This window comes from Podarcis tiliguerta, assembly GCF_965153285.1.
Source record: "Podarcis tiliguerta genome assembly, chromosome: 1".
Classification (NCBI taxonomy): Eukaryota; Metazoa; Chordata; class Lepidosauria; order Squamata; family Lacertidae; genus Podarcis; species Podarcis tiliguerta.
In genome coordinates this window covers 79,248,460-79,271,716 of record NC_139534.1, presented here as the reverse complement: position 1 = coordinate 79,271,716, position 23,257 = coordinate 79,248,460, and the positions used below count along the sequence as shown (strand labels likewise).

At 41.3% G+C, this 23,257-nt stretch overlaps 1 long non-coding RNA gene across 1 annotated transcript in view; it reads right to left on the bottom strand.

Annotated features, from left to right (window-relative positions):
* Positions 1–1,217: 1,217 nt before the first annotated feature.
* The window catches only part of LOC310682755, an 80,396-nt gene continuing 58,356 nt past the window's right edge, over positions 1,218–23,257 (bottom strand). Inside the window, exon 2 of the long non-coding RNA XR_014514126.1 lies at positions 1,218–1,423. This is a non-coding gene — a long non-coding RNA (uncharacterized lncRNA). The remainder of the gene's footprint in view (positions 1,424–23,257) is intronic.

Here is a 23,257-nt window from a genome sequence, read left to right as displayed (position 1 = left end):
TGTAGTTTGGTTCCCAACTTGCAGACTGCACAGTGGGAAGAATAAGAAAAACATCTGCATTTTCTAGCACAAGGCTGAACACAATTGCTTCCTGGGTCATTTGACAGTCTGTGAACACAGATGAGCCTGCTTTGTGAAGATTACAGTACCTCTAGTTATCCAGACGCTTCATTGGCCCAACAGCAGCAAGAAGCTGCATCATCAACTTCTGGTCAGCTGCATCAGAGGTTCAGAAATTGGAGTGCTGGTTTCTAGCTTCAAGGGTGGTTTGTGCCTTACGTCATAGCTCTGGGCTTTCTGTATAGATTAACAGACATTGTGTGGTATCTGCTGATACAACACATTTCTGCTGGAACTTCTCTTGTACCCTCAAGCCTCCTGTGCACCCTCAAAATCTGTTCCAAATGTTTGGGGGACCCTCAAGAGACTGTTTGAGGGACACCCAGCGGGAGGAGAGGAAATGGAAGCCTTGTTGGACCAGCAGAACTAAGCTTTTAACTATGTGTGGATACATAAGATATGGGTTGTTGCTGTTGAAATAATGTCTGCAGGTGAACACTCTTTGCATTTCCCAAGTCTCTATAAGGGTCTTACATGGCTTACATGAGAAAATGTGGAGCCTTTTACCAATAATCTTGTTTTCTTTAATCAAAAACATAATAAAGAGACTTAGAAGACTTGACTTTAGCCCATCTAATTCCAGAATGCTTTAGAGAAGCAGGCAGTCTAGTGCAAATACACCACATAATACTAACACAGAATCAATACACTATCTTAGTATTTCATACCATACCAGTAATAGGTATGGGGGGTGGGAAGCAAACTCTGCTCTATTCTTTATTGCAGCAAGTTCAACTCCAGTACAGAACAAAAGCACACATCACTACTTGTGCACTGAACTATATGGTCCCCCCCCCCCATCAGGACCAAATTATTTCAAGATAGGTGGGTGGCTTTTTGCTAGGAAAACAGCAAGCAGGGAAATTGTTGCTGTTTGTTGCATTTATTTATCTTTTACTAAATAAAATGTCTGCAAGTAATTTACAGTTGTAAACAACATTCAACGCTTTCCTCTTCTCACACACCAGAGTCCCAGTCCTGATTGGGCTTCCCTGCTGAGAAAAGGTTTTAAAAGATGGAAATGCAATCACACAATTCTCATGTCACCTGGTTTTGGTCCAAATGAAATGGTGGCAATGGTGAAAACAGGAGTGAACTTTTCAATTTCATAAATCATTTTAATTTTTTATAATTGTGACTGAATAGTATGTGAAGTAGACAAACATTTGAGAATAAAAACAAGCAGGTAATTATGAAGACAATGCACGATCAAATATCCACATCCTGTTGTTTGACCTTCAATGTCTAAGCAGCTCACAGAGGCTCCAATTGGCTTGTCAGTTGGAATGAATTTGTGTAATCCCTAAAAAAGAAAAAGAACAAAGGCCCATCAGCCCTGTATTGTGCGAAAAAGCCTTTTCTATTATCTGTCTCGAATCTCTCCCCAAATCAGCTTCATAGGCCCCAAGTTATAGTGTTGCATGAGAGAGAGAAAAGGCTTCTCTGTTTATTTTGGCCAGGCCTTAATGTTCTCAGTCATCATGACTGAGAACATTAAGAGGCAGAGATATCATGCAGGCAGGCAGGCTGTGTTGATAAGCTTCCTAAGAAAAAGGTTTAGGAAGCAGAGCAAAGTAGGATAGGATAGGCAGTATTGGGAAACAGATCTGAGGAAAAGATGGGCATCAGAGATAGAAAGAGGTAGAGAAGGCAGAGAGGTGAGAGGATGGATCACTAAGAAGGGAGAGCAGCAGAAGGGCAATGCTCACTGTGGGCCTGTTTGCAGGGTGGCAAGTGAGCAATGAACTAGATTTTGTATTGTTAGGAGTTTGGTGGTCTGGATGAGCATGAATGAGGTTTGTCCTGTTGCTCTGCTCAACAGCCTTCATGGGTGGCAAGAGCCATACCAAAATGAGCAGGATGGTCCTAAAGGCTGGGAATCTTTCCTCTTTGAAATGTGACATCCATCAAAGAGCCATATAGACCAGTGTCCTGAATAGGTTAGGATATTGAAGAGGGGGTGGAGCTTAATGGGATCAAAGTGCAAAAGTGGTGGATATTTTATGCCTGCAATTCAACATGCGGCTTAAAGCAGAAGAGGAAAAGAAGGAGGAATTGAAAGTCTCCAGCCATAAACCAGTCCTAGTGGTTGTGTCTGTTTGTGGTGATGAACAAAGGCATGGAACTCAGGGTGTTTTTTTAGCTGCAGGGATCTGAAACAACTGCTTTTGGGGTATTTGATGAAGGATCAGGGTTTTTGCTGCTCCCAGCAGCTTTTTTGCTTCCACTATGCTCCTCTTATGTGCTCATGAATAGATATGAAAAAGACCCAACAAGTAAACCCTGAAGTGCTGGCCTTGGACTTTTCAATCCTTGTGGAATTAAGACTAGAACACTGATTTGAAATAACCCATATAAGCTTTTTTCCACAAGAACCTAACAAATAAATTCCAGAAATGTTCCGTTCATTCTGGGAGTGCAGACCCTCTTTCAGCATAAACTACCCGAGCAAAACTTTTCCTTCAAGACCTTTCACTCACAAAATGCAGCTCTGAGTTAGGTTTCTGGGAGGTATGTTGTTCATTCTTATGTCTGTTATGTTCTTGGCAGTTGTTTGAACTTACCAATAAAAGCCAAACCCTAGAAAGGGAATAGATTTTTATCTATGTGCAACTCAGGGCAAGATATGCTTCCAGCCAGAAATAGTGATACAGTGTATGATAGCATAGGAGTCATACAGCCATTGCAAGTTTTAACACATACCGAATGCAAAGCAGATCCTGCCTTAAAAAAAAAATTAGGACAGAAAGACTTACACCCATAAATTACCCATATATATATATATAGTGGTGAGTACTTTATAATACATTTATTGTTTTAGAACTTGTTACAACAAATTAAACCCATGTAGTTTCTTGCATCTTATTTTTCTAGAAAACAGAAGTATTGCAATTTCAAACGATGTTGTAGCTGAGTTTTCTCCTGCCTTTCACACAACCATTTTGACAAGATGGCATCTGCATCTTATTTCCCTATGCAGTAACTAAGTAGGCAGGTATTATCCAGTGTTTTGCATGACATGTCCCGTCATATAAAATATCAGGTAAAAGCATTCTTTTGTTTTCAAACAATTGTCCTCTGCTGTTTCATTATATGGAGCTTATTTCAAGATTTCCAAGTTTAATCTCATTTATCAAAATATATAGGCCTACCAAGATCCTGCCTTCCATTAATCACATTGGCTTGGATGCAAAGAACAGCAATAGATGCTATGAAGGTGCAACAAGGCTTTCCTACCTCCTTTCCACTGCAGCCTCTCTTGCCTCCTTAAAAATAAACTCTCCTAAAGATCAGAGGTCCCTCTGGAATGAATCTAGAATGCTGCCATATATTGAGTCATCTTGATTCATCTAGCTCAATATGGTTTATACTGACTGGCAACAGCTCTCCAGAGTTTCAGACAAGAGTCACTCCCAACCATAAATGGAGATGCCATACAAGATGGCAAGACAACTGGCAGGATTCAGCTATTCTCCCCACCCCCTTCATGACTATGTGGGAGCAGTAATGCTTCTTCCTCAGCTAAAGCATTTTTTGGATCAAAGTTATAATTTCTTAGATTCATGCTTTTCCAGCAGAATGCTTAAAGGCCTTTTTAATTCAGGGCGGGAAGACTTGGATCCTGAGTTGCGTGTCAAGGTCCCCAAGACACACACACACCCCCCTTAAATAAAACACACATGACACAGAATTTTTGTTTAAGGTTTTTGGCATATTTTTGGCCACAACTTTATTAACATACATGAATGTGAGTGGTTGCTTAGGCATTGGTTAGGACTATCTGTCTCCCCGCCTGGGGACAGAACTGACTCCCAGATTCCAGTGAAAGTCAGTAAGGGAAAACAATATTGGGGAGAAACTGGAGCTGCGCCACAGGCCCTCACCTTCTCCCCGCATGTTCCCAGGGGCTTGCACGGCCCAAATCCGATTCCAGGGATTTGGAGGAAAGCATGGCGTGCCCCTGAATTCCTTTAACGGAATTCCCTTGCAGCAGCAGCATTGGAGGGGCAGGCCCAGCCAATCCTTACCCCTCCACCAACCAATTTTTTAACCAATGCCTAACCGCAACCTTACAAGATGTGACGATTTGCTACGCTGTAGGCAAAAACCAAATGGCACCAGCCAATCAGCCAAATGGACAAAATTCCTACCAGGCCCCTGCTCCAAAGCAGACGACCCTATGACAGGCATAGCAAGGTCAACGCACAAGACCCAAATTAGGGAGGGTGGGCGGGTGATCCGGTGCCCACAGCGAAAGAGAAAGATCAAAGCTGCATGCCCAGCTTAAGAAACCTCTGTTCCTGCCCATAAACTGGCAACATCAAAATTGCTCCAGCAACTCAAGTGACCAATCACTGCCAGAGACCATCTATCCTTACCCGCCTGACAACAGGGGGGTGGCTTGGCAAACCCCACTGCAACACATGCTCTCTTTGAATGAGAACACGCTATCTTTGAATATGCTTCTGAACAAACCCTGAAACTTTGCCATCCACAGAGATGTTAATTCCTTCCCCTTGAGTTCAATGGGAGGAGGGGGGAAAGAGGGGCAAATGAAAAAGCAGGAGGAAACAACCCCTATTCCCTCACACTCTGGCCGCAGCAAGACTGCGGAGATTTGGATGTGATGACTTGCCTCTTACTCCCTATCACTGCTGAATTGGTTTCACAGGGGAATATTTGTTCCGTCTTGCTCAGACCTCACAAGTCTAGCCAGCAGGTCCTACTCTGAGTTGTCTAGTTTCCTTTCCTCACTGCAGTGGGGTGCAGAGAGCGTAGAGGAAGTCCTCTAGGTGATCCAAACTTCTCCTGTGCTCTGCACCTCACACAGTAAGGAAAGGAAATCATTTTTAAGAGGTTTTCCTGAAAGTTCTGGCATATGCAGTATTTATGCTTAACATGGAAAAAATGTAAACATTGTTTGGCACTTGACCAACACAAGTTATACAACAGTCTATTGATTGGTGACACTTTCCACACAATAGAAGATAAGTATTTTATATTGCCTTACTAGGGCTTTGAGCTACTACCACGCAAAGGCCACTTGAAAACTGCAGACGTGAGGCAAGCAGTAGTGTACAGGTATGTACTGCCTCACTGTGTGAATTGTCCTGAATGGTTTTTCTACAGATAGGGATGTAAGAAGGCAGCAGTTTCCATCTTGTCCTCTATTCATTGCAATCACTGTTGTTTCCGCTCTGCTACAGTTCAGCTTCTTCTGACACCCGTGTTAGTTTCATCTACGGAAGATAGCAAGATGGCTAACATTCAGTGCCTTTCAATGGTCAAAGGAAAATGTCAAAAACAACAATGCAATTATTATGATTATTTGTCTGTGGAATAAAAAGATAGCAAATACTGCTCGTATTTATTTGAGAGAGTTCCATTCCTGACCTTCTCCAACTTCCCTATGTAGAGACCATCACCAAGCACCAATGACAGCAGTCTAAAGTGCAGAGGAGATTGATCAAACAGGAGTGGCCAGTCTGGGTCTGTTGGAGAGAATACCCATGTGTTGCTCAGCTGCCATAAGGAGGCAATACCACCTGCAGCCATTTAAGGTGCTTTGAAATGCTGTAGCAATCAATTCCCCCACTCCCTGAATCATTTGCCTAGAATTTCAGGTGGAGAGACTCTACAGTGAACTTGACACAGCAAATGGAGTAGTTTCTTGGAACACCAAAAACAAACAACTGGTTGAATCAGGCTTGTTTTTTTAATTGACTCATTGCATTTGCAACTTTTTAAAAGACTGTAACACCGAAGCTGTTTGTGCAATTACACAAACCATCCCGTAACATTTTGCAGAAATTATTCATGCAAGTCTTGACCAAACTGTCTTCTAAATATTTACCAATTTCTTCTAAATCACCCCATTTGGCTTGATATAGTTCTGTATAAACTTCACAAATCGGTCTCCAATTTCTTTTGGGTTTTCCACAACTCTTCCTCCTATATTTATTTTTTAAATACAGGTTTATTTCTTGTTTATTTGCCAAGCTAATAGTTTCCGTGGCTTGTTCGAATTGTTTCTGTTTTAAATATTTAATATTCCACTCTATTTCCTGGTTTATTATCATTGAATATTGTGTTTGCAATATCTTAATTAGGAAAAAATTGTATAGAATATGGGATAAATATAAAAACTTATATAAAAATATAAATAATTTATAAATTTATAAATATAAAAACACAACTTTGGCTTTCACCTTTGGTGGAAAAAAATATGATGGAAAGTTGGGTGACTTATAGAAATTTGCCAAGAGAGGAGAGTGGAGAATTTAAATTAAAAGAGTTTAAGCATTTATTAGGGATGTTAACAACATGGTTACAATATCATCATTTGAATGAAGTATTTAAAAAGGATAGGAAGCAGGGGTTTGGGGAATAACTATCACAACTAGAGACCTGTTAAACGGTAATGTTGAAGTGATGTCTAAAATGTATAAGATGTTATTAGAATGGGAGACAAAAGATGAACAAGTGAAATCTTCAATGATACATTGGGCAATAGACACTGGTCATAGCATAGAAATGGAAGCATGGGAACGATAATGGAATACAGATATAAAAGTTACAGCATATTATGGTTTAGGAGAAAATCATATGAAAATGATTTAGATGGTACCTAACACCTAATAGATTGTCAAAAATGTATAAATCAAAATCAAATACGTGTTGGAAATGTAAAGAGAAAGAAGGTACCATATGTACCACCCATATGTGGTGGTCTTGCAATAAGGTTAACACATACTGGGAAATGATATATAATGAATTGAAAAATATGTTTAAGATAACATTCATAAAAAAAAAACCAGAAGCTTTATTCTTGGGAATTGTGGGATCAGAACTACCTACACAGTATAGAAATTTATTTATGTATGCGACCACAGCTGCAAGAATGTTATTTGCCCAAAGATGGAAGGAAGAAGAGGTCCCAATGAGAGAAAAACTAATTTACAGAATTACAGAAACTAATGAAGTAGGCAGAAATGGTGAAACTTACTGGAAGAATAAGAAATCAAGATAACAAACTTTTTAGAAATGAATAGAAATGGTTTGTTGAGTATTTACAAATAAACTGCAAACAGATCAAGACATTGGCAGGATTATTGTAAAAACCTGCAGTTTCAAAAATATATATGAGATATATATGAGAATAGATGAATAAAAGAATAAGTTAAGACAATCGGGAGTATGCAGAAAAGGACGGAAATAAATGTAAAGAACCGCAGAAAGAGGGGGAAGGGAGTCGAAATCAGAAACGTTAAAATTTTGGTTGAATAATTGTTGTAATGTATATAAATGAAAATTATAAATAAAATTATAAAAAAGACTATGTTACCTGAGGCAAACAGTGCCTACCTACCACCATTTCCACATGCAGGAGATGGCTGGACTGAGAGTTGAATCTTACTTAACCCCTGGTCATGGAACAACTTTGTTCACCATCCCTGAGGGAAGCAGGCTTAGCTTAGGATGTGGGTGGTGCTGTGGTCTAAACCACTGAGCCTCTTGGGCTTGCCAACCGGAAGGTCAGTGGTTTGGATCCCCAAGAAGGAGTGAGCTCCCGTTGCTCCGTCCTAGCTTCTGCCAACCTAGCAGTTTGAAAGCACACCAGTGCAACTAGATAAATAGGTACTGCTGTGGCGGGAAAGGTAAACGGCTGGCGTTTCCGTGCGCTCTGGTTTCCGTCAGGATGTTCTGTTGTGCTAAAAGCGGTTTAGTCATGCCTGCCACATGACCTAGAAAGCTGTCTGTGGACAAACGCCAGGTCCCTCAGCCTGAAGCGAGATGAGCGCCGCACCCCATAGTTGCCTTTGACTGGACTTAAGCGTCCAGGGTCCTTTACCTTTACCTTAGCTTAGGGAGCACAGGGCAGGCTGTGTGGCAAATACAACTGTCCTCCAACAGGACAGAGGACAGAGACTGGGGAGCTGTGGTCACTGTGGTGAGGATGTGTTGCTCCCCCTCTACAACCCAGTATCTTCCACCTGAGGAGCTTTCCTCACTCTGGCTAATGGCAAGGCCCATCCTGATTGAGAAACAGCTGTGTACTTTTGAACCACTGAGCTCTCACAATAAAATTCTGAAATGATCACCTTCCCTCACAGGCCTGATCAGTGTCTTGTCATACGGTTACTCAATGCAGATGGCACCAAACCAGCCTCAGAAGCACTCCACCGAGCCAACTTGGGGTTAGTTTCGGCTGTGTGAAAAGTACACAGTGTTGTGTGGTTTGTTTTAATAGTTGCAACAGCTTCATTGTGTAAATATCGCAGAGAGCATAGACGACTACTTGGCTTGTCCCAGCCCACTCCTTATGATCGCCCATCATTCATGGAAACAGATATCAGAGCACGCACTGTCTCAGAAATAAAGAAATCCATAGGATCAGGAAATAGCACCATCTGCTGGACAATTAGTAGTAGACAACTGCTTTGTCTCAACAACAGCTTTAGCTCTTAATTGTGCAATTGTTAGGGTTGCCATATGTCCTCTTTTTCCAGGGCACACCCTCTTTTCATGCGTACTTGAAATAAGAGTCCTCTTAGCGATTCATAGTTAAAAGTAGAAGTCAGAAAATGTGTCCTCTATTTTGCTCTTCAAAATATGGCAACCCTACCTTGGGTCAATGTAGGAATCAGAGAATTGTAGAGCGGGAAGCAGCCCCTTGAAACAGTCTTTTTTTTAATTCAAAAAATCATTTTGGAGGGAGGGCAGGCAACAAAACAACCTTTTTATGCAGAAATGGAGCTTATTTGTTTTGTACTGGATTAACCACATTCAGGGTAATGCACAGCCTTAATGTATTGTTGGGCAAAGTGCAACAAATGCCATTTGCTTTATTTTATACTATTTCACATTTTGGACGCTTACTTTATAAATATATAGATTTTAAAAAATGAAAAGGCATTTGGGGAGAGGGAAAACTGAGAGCACATAGCAGTGACAAGATGCTTAATCCTTTCCCCATCCACCATTTTGTAATGGTTTCTCCCCCTCTATTTCAGTGTTTGCAGTTTGCGCATAGCTTGGCCCTGTCATCTCCTCTTTTTTTTGCAGGGATACCAAAAGTTTAGGTCTAGTCTACATATGCAGGAAAATGATACGGTCATGTGGACTGTTCCATATTGGACAATGGTTAAGAGTGCCAGTTATGAATGTTCCCCTGTAGAGAAACAATATTGTGTAAGTCGGTAGGAATGGGGAAAATCTCATGGTTTTAAGCCTTAATAAAATTCCTTCCTGGCTCTGTCAACCATTGGCGAAAAAACATCCATGGCAAGAAACCTGAAACCAAGGGAAGGTGGGCAGTGAAGTTGGCGATGGGAATGCCAAAGTCACAGCCCAAGCTCCCATTTATAGCCCACACATAGACTCTGTGCCTAAGCCCTCCCCCCAGGAGCGATCTCAAGCTACTGATTGGTTCATGGATCAAGCTCATCCTGAGCTACAGTGAAGCCACGTCCACCAATCAGAGGCAACATATGCTCCTGGTTTCATGCCACGCAGTGAACACAGTGTGTTTCCTCTGGTGATGAATTGGGAGCTATAAGAAAAACATATTTTTTTAAAAAACAAACAAGCCAAAAAACAGTCCTGTTTTCAAGCTTGCTGAATGAAACTGTGTCTCAGATGTAACATTTGCTGTTATCCAGTCCTGGTATTCAAAGGAGTACTATCTTGATAAACTCCATTAATGTTTTTTGTTTTGTTTTTGTTTTTAAAAACACACTTTAATTGCTACATCTTCTAAGAAACACATCCTGAAGTAGATGTTTTGCTTCTAACCCATCCAGCTTCCTTAGTTTTACACCAGTTGTGTCCAAACTTTTTTCAAAGAGGGCCAGATTTGATGAAGTGAAGGGCCATGGGGGCTGACCAGAGGTTGAGGTTTTTTTAGGATTTTACCCCAGGAAATAAACTGCCATGGGGCTGGATTAAACTGGCCAGCAGGCTGGATTAGGCCCCCGAAATAGACTTTGGACATGCCTGTTTTACACTGTCACACTCCATCAACCATTTCATTAGCATTCACAACTTTTCTCTTGTTCTTTGAAGGAAACAAAGCAACAGCTTGAAAGAGCAGCGTCAAAAAAAAGATGCCCTCAACCCAAGCCAGTCATCCCCTTGCGCAATGAGCAGATACTAGTTTAGTGCTTCGTAGGCTATTTGTGAAGCAAGTATGTCAAGGGTTCTGGCTCTAATCAGTAGCAAAGGTAATTTCAAATCTTGCATAATATTATGCGCAGTGCATGGAGTTTGCAGAGCAAAACAGATGAAACTGCAGGGGGAAAAATCCATGCAGTCATATGGAACTTGTCATACAGAAACTGGGACACACTAGTTCTCTGTAGTAACCGTGTTTCCAGATGGATCTGACAGTGGTTAACAAGCTGCGAGCAGGATTCAGTGAATGGGTCCCATCAACAGAAGTGCTGTATTTGCACAGTAAGGCTTGCCCTCCTCTCCTCATGCTGCATGCCCACTCAAATTAGCTCATGGGGTTGGGAGAACCCCCAGAACCACATATAGGGGTTGGAAGAAAGAAAATAGTTCCATCTGGCAAGCTGAAATACATGCGTTGATGAAGCGATCAGAAAAGCGCAATGTTGAATTCCTCCCTCAGTTTCCCCACTTTCAGTACCCAGAGTCCATAATGCAGCTTTATTCCTGGGACATTAGGGTGGGGCAGAAGGAGAATGGCCACTAATTTGTGATTGTTCAGAGAACTGCTTCCAAGAAACTGGCAGGAAAATGAGAAGTTGGGGGTGGGGAGAGTGAGCCAGGGATAGAGCCTTCTCAGTGGTAGTACCACTGTTAGGTACTAATTCTAGGAATTATCAAATAGACTCTCTCACTTCCCCTTTTAGACAGACTGCAGAGACATTTTTATTTTATCTGCATTTGATGGCTAACTCTCTCCTGGTTTTACTTGCTTTTTATTTTTAAATGCTGCATTCTGTTGTACTCTTTCCTTTTTAGTATTTGTATTAATGTTCATTGGGGACGCGGGTGGCGCTGTGGGTAAAACCTCAGCGACTAGGACTTGCCGATCGGCGGTTCGAATCCCCGCGGTGGGGTGCGCTCCCGTTGCTCGGTCCCAGCGCCTGCCAACCTAGCAGTTCGAAAGCACCCCCAGGTGCAAGTGGATAAATAGGGACCGCTTACTAGCGGGAAGGTAAACGGCGTTTCCGTGTGCGGCTCTGGCTCGCCAGAGCAGCTTCGTCATGCTGGCCACGTGACCCGGAAATGTCTGCGGACAGCGCTGGCTCCCGGCCTCTAGAGTGAGATGAGCGCACAACCCTAGAGTCTGTCAAGACTGGTCCGTACGGGCAGGGGTACCTTTACCTTTACCTTTATTAATGTTCATATCGGATGCTGCTTTGGTACATTTTTTGGTCTGGAAAACAGAATCGAAATAAAATGAAATCTATCAGTCAAAGCACCATAGAATTGGAAGACCCTTCAAAGGTGACCTAATCCAACAACCCTGCAAATTGTTTTTTTTTATTTACAAAAACATGTTTGTATAGTGCTATTCATCAAAACAAATATAAAAGCCACTTATGACAGCTATGTAAAAAATTAAAATCAGAGATCAAGTATTACAGAAATATATTTTTCTTAATTCCCTGCATAAGCTTGGTGGTGTAGAAAAGTTTTCAGAAGAGGTTGAAAGGTTATACCAGGTGGTGCCTGCTGCAAGGACTCCATCGCTATAGCATCTGTGACAGATGGTCTTGTAGCCTCTAAAAGATATGCAGAACAAGAAAATAAACATACAAACAAAAATTGAGAGATGATGACAACATAAAAATAGAGGTACGAAACAGCCCCGTGAAGATTCAGCATTCTCAGTAGCCAAAGAATGCTAGTTGATTTTTGGAGGACAGGGAGGGTGACAGCAGAAAGATGGAGGGGGAACTGAGCCTGCAAGCACCCCCTACATATAAAGCACATTCCCCACTCCTTTAGAGAAGCTTGGGAACTGTAGCTTACTCCACACAGAGCTATAATTCCCAGGATTCTTTGGGGGAAGGAACATGTTAAAATTGATGGGATGTATGCAGCTGTTTCCTGGAAAAGGCACACTGAACAGAACCACCTCACACTGCAACATTTTGTTTGAAGCCCTACAGTAAGTTCATTCACAACATTACAGGGTGACATAGATACTGTATATTATTCTTATTCAATAATGGTCACGCAAAATGTGTATCCAATCTCCTTCCTTTTCTGCTCCTGCAGCCAGCATCATACTGTATCTTTCCACAAAGATTTTGATGTCTGAACGTGCATGACACAGCGCTACTACATCCTTGGCTCTGACCCATGAAAAGTTCATGTCACCGTGTATTTCTTCATCTTTGAGGTGCAACAAGACGTCGTCGTTTTTCCTACAGCGGACTGCCTCCTTTGGGGAAGGAAAACAGAAGCTGAAAAAGCCACCGGGGCATGCATTAAACATGTTATTTTGCAAATGTTTTACAAATGTGCAAATCAAAGGCAGCCCGCTCCCTCTGTTTCTGTCCTGTCCCACCCAAAAGGAGCAAAACAGTCCTGGGAACTTCAACTGAAATTAAGAGAGCGCCACACCCTCTCAGACATGAAAAAGAACCATAAATATAAGTAGAAGAGTTCTTAAACCTTGACAACTGATAGCTGTCTGGCTTGGCCTCTGGAACAGAATGTGCATGTTAATGCCTGTCAACTTTTGACAAGGATTTAGAAATGAACTAAGGGCACAGGTTTTGGAATATTAATATCTACCAAACACAGAGCAGTAAAGGATAAATAATGTAAGAGAGACGTTCAGCTTTCTCAAGACTTATGGAACAGTGTTAAAAACAGCTCTTTCATTCCTGTGCATTTTTGGTAGTCTGTCAGCATCCATCTCTCGCAAAATTATCATGATCAGACAAGTTGTTATTAGAAAGCTAGACCTCATGAAAATAGTTTGTGTTCCCTTTGTCCACCATTGTGATCACATGAGGAGAATTGTGACAGCCATGGTCATGCTTAAAATGAGAACGGGGTGGCTGCTTTTTTCTTCCTTTTCTTTCTATAAATCCAATTTGGTTCCAGACAACATACAAGCCCAACATATAGATTGTACATAGGCTAAGGCAGGGGTTGTCAACCTGATCCCTACCACCCACTAGTGGGCATTTCAGGATTCTAGGTGGGCAGTAGGGGGTTCTATGGCACAAGCTGAATCCTCCTTCCATCGAGCACTGGTGGGCGGTAAGGAAATTTGACCATCAAGAAAGATGCATTAGTGGGCGGTAGGTATAAAAAGGTTGATTATCCCTGGGCTAGGGCACAGGAACAAGTCATGAGTTCATGCTCATTTCTCACACACCATGTAAAAGAGAATGCCCATAGCCCTGCCAAGATAATCCATCTGTGCCTTTTATGGCAGGTTGCTTGAGAAGGAACATGTTCGTTGCACATGTGAAAGGGATACTTAAGAATCTCATTGCAGTGCTCCATTTTCTAGCACTTCATCTATGTGTCAGGTCATTGTGTGAATCGGCCCTTAGTTTCGCAAAACTGTGTAATCCATGTGGAAACCATTGGATTCCACAGTCACCTTGCAATCACAAATATCATCCCCCTGCCTCCGTCAACCAATTGGTTAAATTGCCAAGGTTGTTTGACTACTTTCACATGCAGATCCCCCCATAAAAGGTGTCTACAGAGTCACTGAGCAAGCAGTGGGAAGGAAATATGTGGACACATGTCATCTTTCAGCTTGGTTGTTCATATGACATCTGGATACATGTGTCACTGTGCTTTCTTAAAAAGCCAGTGGGCACCACACCATCGCCAAATGTATTTCTAGGTGGTTATCTGGTGGCAACACAGCAGCAACTGTGTTGGCCGCCATTGTTCATCTTCTATCTGGTGTTGCAAGAGGGCGGGGAGTGAGAGCTGGTATTCCTCCCTCCTCCAAAAAAATATAGTAATAGGAAGGAAAGATCAGTGAAGTGCCAAGCGAATACTGTTCTTAACAAAGTGGTTTTTTACTTCATTATGGTTGTAGGAGATTCTTAAGAAGGAATTGCATCACATGTCTTTCTGGCATTAGTGGATTCTCAGTATTTGCTGAAGAAATGAATGCATGTGAATGGGTCCCATTGTGCTCCTTGAATGAAGAATATCCCTCTCAAGGAATCATTACACTCTTTACTCAAGGAACAAATTAACCTTGTGAAGAAGAAAAATATACAGTTGACTGCAAGCTTACTGATTGTTAAAATACATGTGACTTTTTAAAAGACTGCTTCTAAATGCTTCCTGTCTATTAAGAAAAATGTTCTTTCAGTCCTCGATCGCAGAAATAGAAAAAGGGAGGCAATGAATAGCTCGGTGCCCTTTTCTTTTCATTCATTTGTAATTAGTCCTCTCAGGGGACTGTGCAACCTCAGATTGCATGTGGGGTTTCTGCAGTATTCAGGCACAGTAAACTAAAAGAGCATGCATTAAGAGCCTTGCCAGAAAGCTATATATACACTCTTGTGTGAAGTATAAATCAATATTAAGGTTCAGCTAGCAACAGGAGGTTTCTAGAGGAGATGAGAATATAAGTCAAGGTATGCCTCAGGCAATTTATTTAAACTAATTTTTAGGAAGAAACCTTCCGAAAGTAGGGATAAAATATTTGCATGCCAAAAGCTATAAAAGAACAGAGGAATACTAAGAGTTGGCTTTAATACTACTTTTTATTTGACTCAACCAGTTGGTCCATTATATGGAGTGAGATTACCAGTTTGTGCTTGTTAAACTGCATTGTAAACAGTGCTTCGTTTATCCAGACTGTCCCATTTATGGGTGTGCTGCTTTGAAGTGGGGGGCTAGATTCCATGCAAACTCTTGGTGGAGTCTGAGTTACATCACAATCTTCCATTTCTCAAACACTCAGGATGAGTAAAATCAAGGATGCTAGAACAATGCTTCAAACAATGCACCCAGCAGCTATTGAATTTGGGAAGGAGCGGGATGTCTTCTTGATAACCAGTGCTACTTTTCTAGGAAAAAAAGTGGTACTGGAGCTCACCGTGAACTTCTCCCTTGTGCTCTTACAATGGCAATGGCGCCCACCTGAGAGGTGACAGAACTGAGCTCCAGTGAGCTCTGGCTGAAAAAAAAAGCCCTGCTGATAGCACAGTGTTGTAGTGTCCTGGGGCTTTCAGAAACAACACATAGAAAAACTCAAAAGTTTCAAAAGCAAAGAGAATGTGGTTTTTTAAAAAATAAATAAATAAATAAAAATCTCTAGTCCTAGACTTGAATGCAGTCACACCGCCTCCTAGTGCTTTGTCCTAAAGTAGCCTTTTCCCAGCTAGTCCAATGTAAAACCTGGAAAGAACTGCCTTACAATTCTGGAATCCTGGTTAGGATCAAGGAACGGATCCATCTTAAACAGTGCATCAAAGTTTTCCACTGCACTGTCAGTCAGCCAAGGTCTCATCCACACCATATATCGAAAGCACATTTAACACACAAAATGTGTGTTAAACTCCCCGCAAAGAATCCTGGGATAAATGTGTGTTGCAGCTCCCCACAAATAATCCCGGGAGCTGCAATTTGTTAAGAGTGTTGGGATTGTAGCTTTGTGAATTGCAAAGTGCAGGTCATCAAAATTCACAAGGTGTTGTGGGGAAAGCAGATTAATCGAAGTCCAGAGACCTAGGGTACCTTCTCTCTCCTTTTCTCTGTTTGTAACAGACAAACCCAGGTACCCAGCTGCATAGTATAAAACAGGCTACTTTTCCTTCCCCCCCCCTTTGAAATTTAGAGATTAAGAAATAGAGGCTCCAACTCATTTTCACTCTCGTCTTTCACTGAATCCTTTAATCCCTTCAAATCCTGGCACCATTTCTCACTCATTTTGTTCATACTTCCATTCTAGAGTTTCTCACCTGACAATCACATTGACCTTCAATTAAAAGGCAAGGTTGAGTACATGACACCTGATCTAGGAACACTGAAGTTCTGGTTACAGTTTTTCAGGCTGCTTCCCACAGTCTCAAAACTATACTCTAGAAGTAGTAGCATAGGGGCTTGTACAGGGTGAGTCCTTTAAAAGAGGCCCCATGGATACGGAGTACGCATGTTCCACAGGGTCTCTTTTAAAAGACTTACCCTGTAGTAGGCTGAGATTCCAGAAGTACGGCTTCTTACAAATGAGAATATTTGCCGATATTAACTATCATTCCTGCTGTGAAAATCTCTGCTGTAACAAAAAACTTTTTTAATTTTTCACTTGCCGTTATTTCCTGTGTAACTTGTGGGGGTTTTTTGAAAGGGGGTAAACATCCATCTTGCTGCATCTGTTATTCCAGTAGAATGGCTAGCAATCATAGAATCAGCTTACTCACATTTCAGTAAGCAACTTCAGTAAGTTCATCCCTTTTGTAAAATTTCAGTGGAGTAGATATAAAGGTTGAGTGGCTTTTTTCAAAACTCTGTGTGATCAGAGAACAAAAAAACCTTTGTTATCAACTGCTAGGAATGTTTCTTCAGCTGTAAAGAAACATTTAACATAAATTCAAGCATACCAGGGTTGTTCGTTGTGTCCAATGACACCCTATAATGTACCACTTTTGGGTAACGGTTTCCCTCCCTTCTTGTGCTATGTTCTGCCTTGGAAAACTTTGTCAATGGAGCTCAAGAACAATGTCCTTCATCACTCTCATTAAACCTTCATGTTTGCACATTCATCATAGATGTACAGCCATCCAAATTTCCTCACCAGCACATGACCTACCAGTCTAGAAAAGCACTGCAGCTGATTCTCATCAGCTGAGTTTGAATAGCTGAACAGATTAAACCTGGTGGGAACAGCTCAGCCTCCAACAATTAGTTATTAATTCATGGTGCATGTCTTGAATGTTTAAAGACAGATTTTTAAAGAGATTTTGTTTTCTGCTTGACCTGCCCTTACCATTGATCTGGAGACCTTTGAAAACTGGACAGACTTGGATATCCTGTCTGGAAATGGGTAGAAATGGGAGGGAATGTTGTTTTTCTTTAACCAACATTTTTCCACACAGTTAACTGAGGTGCACACAAATATTCTACCTGCCATCATATGCTAGGCCTTAGGGACAGTGCTTTTTTTCTTTAAAAATGTTTAGGGGTACTCTCATTTTCCTACTCATATTGAAATATTGCCCCTCAATGAGGCCAAACTTAGGTTCACAAAATGTTTAGGGGTATGTGTACTCCTGCATCCTCCCAGAAAAAAGCAAATTCTAATTTAGTTTCTTTGCTGGGTGTGGTCGCATAATCAAGATTCAGTCATTGACTGATAACTAGTGGCACTGAGGTGAGTTGGGAGAACAAGGTCTGAGAGCCAAACTCTGTGTGTCAGAGACAGAAGCAAGGTCTGCATCATCCATGATCAATAATCATGGTCCATCTGAAGCAGACACCAAACGGTGTCAATTGTAAACTCTATAGCCAAATAATCCATTTAAGGACAAAGATGAGGAAAGGCATGCAGGAATATGCAAAGTAAGAAAGTTGGGTGCAAGAAGATGAGGAACATTAAGGATGGAGTGCATTTGAAAATATTATTTAGCATCCTTATCTAGAAGAGCCAGCCTAGCTCTCACAATGCTGAATTCACACATAATGCCAAACCATGCTTTGGCACTCTGGTAATGAATGTTAGCAAGGCTATTTATTTATTTAAGTATTTATTTATCAAATTTATAGCCCACCTTTCCTCCCACAGGAGCCCAGGACAGCAAACACACTCACATTTTTAAAGTGTTCTAAAAGAGTTAAAGCATTCTTTTAAATTACAGTTTAAAAAGTTTTTTTTAAAAAACCCAGTGATCTCAGGCTTGCCAGGAACAATATTCTTCAGTTACCAAACACCTGGAATCTCCTGAAAGTGAATAATAATACAGACAGATGCACCTCACCAGGGACGGCACTCCACAAATGAGGGACCACCACTGAAAAGGACCTGTCATGAGGCAACACTGACTGGGCAGTCTCTGGTGGCTCACCCATTTGTAGCGGTATAAATGGTTGATATTGTGGGATGTACTTTTAGGTTCTGTTTAGGGTTTTATATGGTAGTACTAACACCTCAAATTGGCAGCCAGTGCCGTGCTTTCAAGGCTGGCAGTATACAGCCCCATCGGGTTGCCTCACTTACCAACCTAGCAGGCACATTCTACACTAACTGCAGCCTCCGGACCATCTCCGGCTAGACATTGCTGCTCCCTTCAGGCAAGGGAGGGAGGAAGAAAAGGTCAGTGTGAGAACCTAGAGCTTGCCACTAGCCATTTGCATACAACAGTTGACTCACACAGTGAACTTTGGAAAACTACTCTGTCAAAGTATCAAGTGAGAACACTGATTAAAGCTTCTGGCCTCCCCCCGCCCCCCGATCATATGTAATCATCACTTTTTGTAACATGTAAGGGAACCTTAAGAATTCTTCTGCGAATGCCCTTGCTGCCTAAACTTGAAGCAAATATGCAAAAAAAAATAAAAAAAAAAAATTAAAGGGCATATAAAATTCCATTTGCAACCTTGTGTTGATTTGACATAGTGTTGAAATTTAAAAATGAAATGCGTAATATGAAAACAAAATTCAATACATAACCAACTTAATACAGTGGTGACATATTTCTGGGTACCAGGAGCTTACCGAAGACTTTCTCTTCCTACAAGCTTAGTGTCTGTGTGTCTGTGTCTGGCCACAGTTGGGAACCAAAGGCTAGATTGGAAGTGGTCAATCCTACACTGGTCAAATACTGGCCTAGCTCATATGGATTTCTCATGTAATGATAAATGATGATGATGTATATGAATCTCTAAATTTGCTACAGGAATATTTACAAAAGCCTCCAATGGTTGAGGAGCTCCCTACTAGGTCAACCAAAGTCATGCAGATGATTAACTGGAGTGCAATGTACACAAGCGACTTGGGGCCAATTAAAAAGATTTAAGAAGCTTTCTGTGTCAAATTTGTGGGTGCGCCTATTACTGCAAGGGCATAGATCGTGATTTGTGCTTCGCATGCATTTTGGAAGGATAGGTGCATGGTTGTACACAAGCAGACAGATGCAATCATTCTCCAAAGGTAGCAAGAGTCTTTTGGTCATCGCAAGGGATATTCTAAAATTTAGAATCTAAATAGAAGGAGATGGCAAATCAATGACAAAAACCGAAATGGCAGGAAGTTTTAAAAGGGAAAAGAACAGCCAATTGGGTTGGTTTCTTTTATTGTGCTGGCAGGGAGCAAGATGGTTTATGATCATTTCTACGCATTGCCATAACGTATGTGATTTAGTCATGTGGGCCCGTCCTTAAAAGGAAACTTTTCTGTACGCAGGGTCTAGTAAAGCTCTGGAATTTGCTGCCACGGGAGGTTATCGCAAAAGTAAATAAGGCAGTGAGTCTTAAAAGATTGGACCAGCATAAACAATAACCTTTGCAGTTATGCAACCTGAGCTAATGACATAGGTAATCAAATGTCATTCTTTATAGCTTCAGCCTGAAGCAGGGTGAGAAAAATGTATGGATATTGCCCCCTGAACAGCATTTCATAATTGAGTAGGTGCCTTCTTGGGGGTTTCCCACCCTCAGAAGCCTCGGGGATACTGTATTTGGTTCACCTATGGCCAGAAATGGAGCTCCAAGGCTTTTGGAAGATGATTTTAAATTATCTTGTAGAGAAAATGAACTGGGCTGTGCACATATCTAGTTGCGTGTTGAGTCCCACAAGGCCACCCCCAAAAAATTCACACATCACACATCAATTTTTGTTAAGGTTTTTGGCATAATTTTGGCCACAACTTTATTCAAAATACAAAAAATGTGAGTGGTTGCTTAGGCATTGGTTATGACTATCTGTCCATGCCCTCAGGGACAGAGCTGGCCTTCCGGACACCAACGGAAGCCAGCGTGGGAAACAAGTATTGGGTGAGAAAATGAAGCTGGGCATCAGTCCCTCACTTCTCACCCTCATGTTCCTTTGGGGCTTGCACGGCCCAAGTCCGATGCCAGGGACAAGGACGAAAGAATGGCAAGCCCCTGGATTCCTTTAACGGAATTCCCTTTCCGCATCATTTGGAGGGGTAGGCACTTACCCCTCCAAGCACCAATTTAACCAATGCCTAACCGCCAACCTTACAAGTTGTGACGATTTGCTATGTAGTAGGCAAAAACCAAATGGCACCAGCCAATCAGCCAGATGGCAAAATTCCTACCAGGCCCCCGCACCAAGGCGGACGACCCCTTGACAGGCAATAGCAAGGTCAAGTGAACCGAAAAAAACCACCCTATTAAAGGGAGGGAGGGCGGGTGATCCGATGCAAAATGGCCAAGAGGACGTCCAACGTCTGGCCCCTGTATTTAAAGACTCTGACCCCTCCTCCAAATTGGCTACAATCAAAAATCCTCAGCAACCCAATATTAACCATTTACAGGCTTGGGTTTCTCCAAATCCGCTGAGTCACGACAGGGTGGCCTGTTTCCCCAACCGCAACACGTGCTCTCTGTTAGGGAGAACACGCTTAATACAAGGTTTAAAATAAACTATTCACCCACTAATGACCTGAACTAAGCCAATATACAGCAAGGAAGTATTTTTGATAAAATCTACGAAATTACAGAACGATCCTATGCATGCCTTTTTTTCAATTAGATTTATTCCCAGGTAACTGAGTACATGAGTCTTACAGTTCTATCCTATGCATTCCTACTCAAAAGTAATCCCCATTTAAATGAGAGTTGTAAACAGGTAAGTGTGTCAGGGGGTCCTCCAGATGTCATTTATATTGCACATTCATGATGATTTGCGCTCATGGTGCTATCGGAGCGGTCACATGAAATCTCACTTTCAATACTATTTGAACCTGCAAAGGTTTGGGGGCGGTCACCCTGCTTCATTTCTAATCAGTGCACATGGAGGGAAAAGTAAGCAGGTGTTTTCAGCTGGAAAAATACAGCTTCCATATTTTGCCCTCAGGTCTGAGTTAAGTTTAAGTATTTGTACCCTGCTTCTCTATTACAATAATGCTCAGTGTGGCTTACAATGTAAAACAAAAATACAACATGCAGAAATATAAAATATTGAATGCAATCTAAAATGCAAAATATTAAAAGTACATATTTAATTTTTTTAAGTACAATAATATATTCCAGCTGCTGTTCCTCCTCCTTTCTTCAGTGTAACAGAGGCTCCAGACCCCACCACCACCACCACCAAGATCACAGTAAAATTCCATCTTGCTATGAATATTACATGTTGGTGGTGGGTTGGGTATTAGGGGATACTGGTGTTCATGCAGGCAACAGAATCGGAGTACCTATGGTAAAGTGGGCTTTGGATTTGAACCATCTGCCAGCATCTCTTAGTGATCTGTCCCAATGTAAAATATCACTCTAATACTTAAAAGCCAGCCACATCTCACTATCCTACAATGAATAGCCAGCATCTCACCTAATGATTACACCATTCACAAAATGACTATAATGATAATCTAATTGTGATTATAACATTGCTGTCACCATGAGCTTCTCAGTGCTCATGGATAATTTCCTTTCCTCAAGTCGGACAGTTTCCAATAAGAAGACCTGAAGTGCAAGGTGATATTCTTGTCATGAGTTGTCCAGTGTATTTCATGGCAGCTGTCATGGAATGTGGGAGAGAACTCGTGCTCATTTCCTAGATATTCAGGAGGAGGTCACTTAATAGTTCCATGACCTGGTTTTGTGTGTCTTGTATTTCCAGAATTTTTTTTTTAAAAAAATCAAAGGTCAATTATTCCTATTATTCAAGGTGTGGTTATATTATTTAGAAGATAGCCTCTAATGGAATCTTTCAGGGATGAAGGAATTAAACTAACTGTAAATAGTAGGCTGCCTCAGATTACCACATCCAAGAATATATTTACACCATAAAATGAGTGCTGCTGTACTGAAGTGGCTAAGAAACTGAGCTGTGAATCAGGAAGTTCCTGGTTCAAATGTTATCTCTGCAGAGAACTCATTAGGTGGCCTTAGGCAAGTGACTGTCTTTCAGCTGCAGTCCCTATCTGCAGTGCAGCCAAATGGTAATACTGGTCTACCTTAAAGGGTTGCTGTAAAAATTACCAAGATAATGTATATGAAGCACTTGGGGGTTGAAAACAGGCAGCCATGGACATTCTAGGAAAAATCAGTCATAAACGCAATGTAGCAATAGTTAACTGCAAGAAACAACAATGGAGGCCAAATATAGGTGTGAAAATATATATAATATAAAAAAAAATGTGAAAAAATGATTTGTTGTTCAGGGGCACAATTTGTATTGGGCCTGTGGCACTGGGGGAGGAGGTGGTAACCTATAATATTTGTATAGATGCTAAGCCACATTTTTCATTTGCCTTGCTGACAAATTAAAAATGGTCAAATCATGGGGTCTGGATGGCCTTTACCTGAGATTTCTTTAAGAAATCAAATGTGAATGAATATTTATTTGTGTCAGCCATTGACCATAGCAATAAAACAACAATATGATATACAAAGAATAAAAATAAAAAGTGAATTATATAAAATATATCTTAGGGTCAATAGTCAAATAGTGGATCTTATTCTGATTGCCCCAGCTAAAAACCTTGCAACTTTTGCCGTCAGCTGCTCATCTTGATCTGCCAAGAGAAAGGACATAGTGGCAATGGTTGGGTGACCCCGAATGAACAATAAAAAGGGGTTATAATCTCATTCCTCAAGTCTTTATAAAGAGTGCAAGTCAGAAGTCCTTATAAAGCGTGCAAGCGCCACCAATTTGGTACTGCCATCTCCACAGGGACTAAAACGTTTTTCGTGTGGAATCTGTTGGAATCATCCCTCAAGTACAGCCGAGGGCAATACATTCAATCTTGCGAGAGTAAAAGCGCGTCTATATTTTAGAATTGCTAGGTTATGCAGATAGGGTGACAGAGAGTCGAAATGGGAAGGTGGAAAATAGTCATATCATGGGCAAAAATTCCTTATTGTGGCCAAGTTATTCTGACACTCAATATCATTTAGGTGCTGACAGATTAGACTGTTTACTAAAACCCAAAGTGAGTAGCTGTTGTGGTGATAAACCACAAGAGTGAAGTTTTTGATAGAC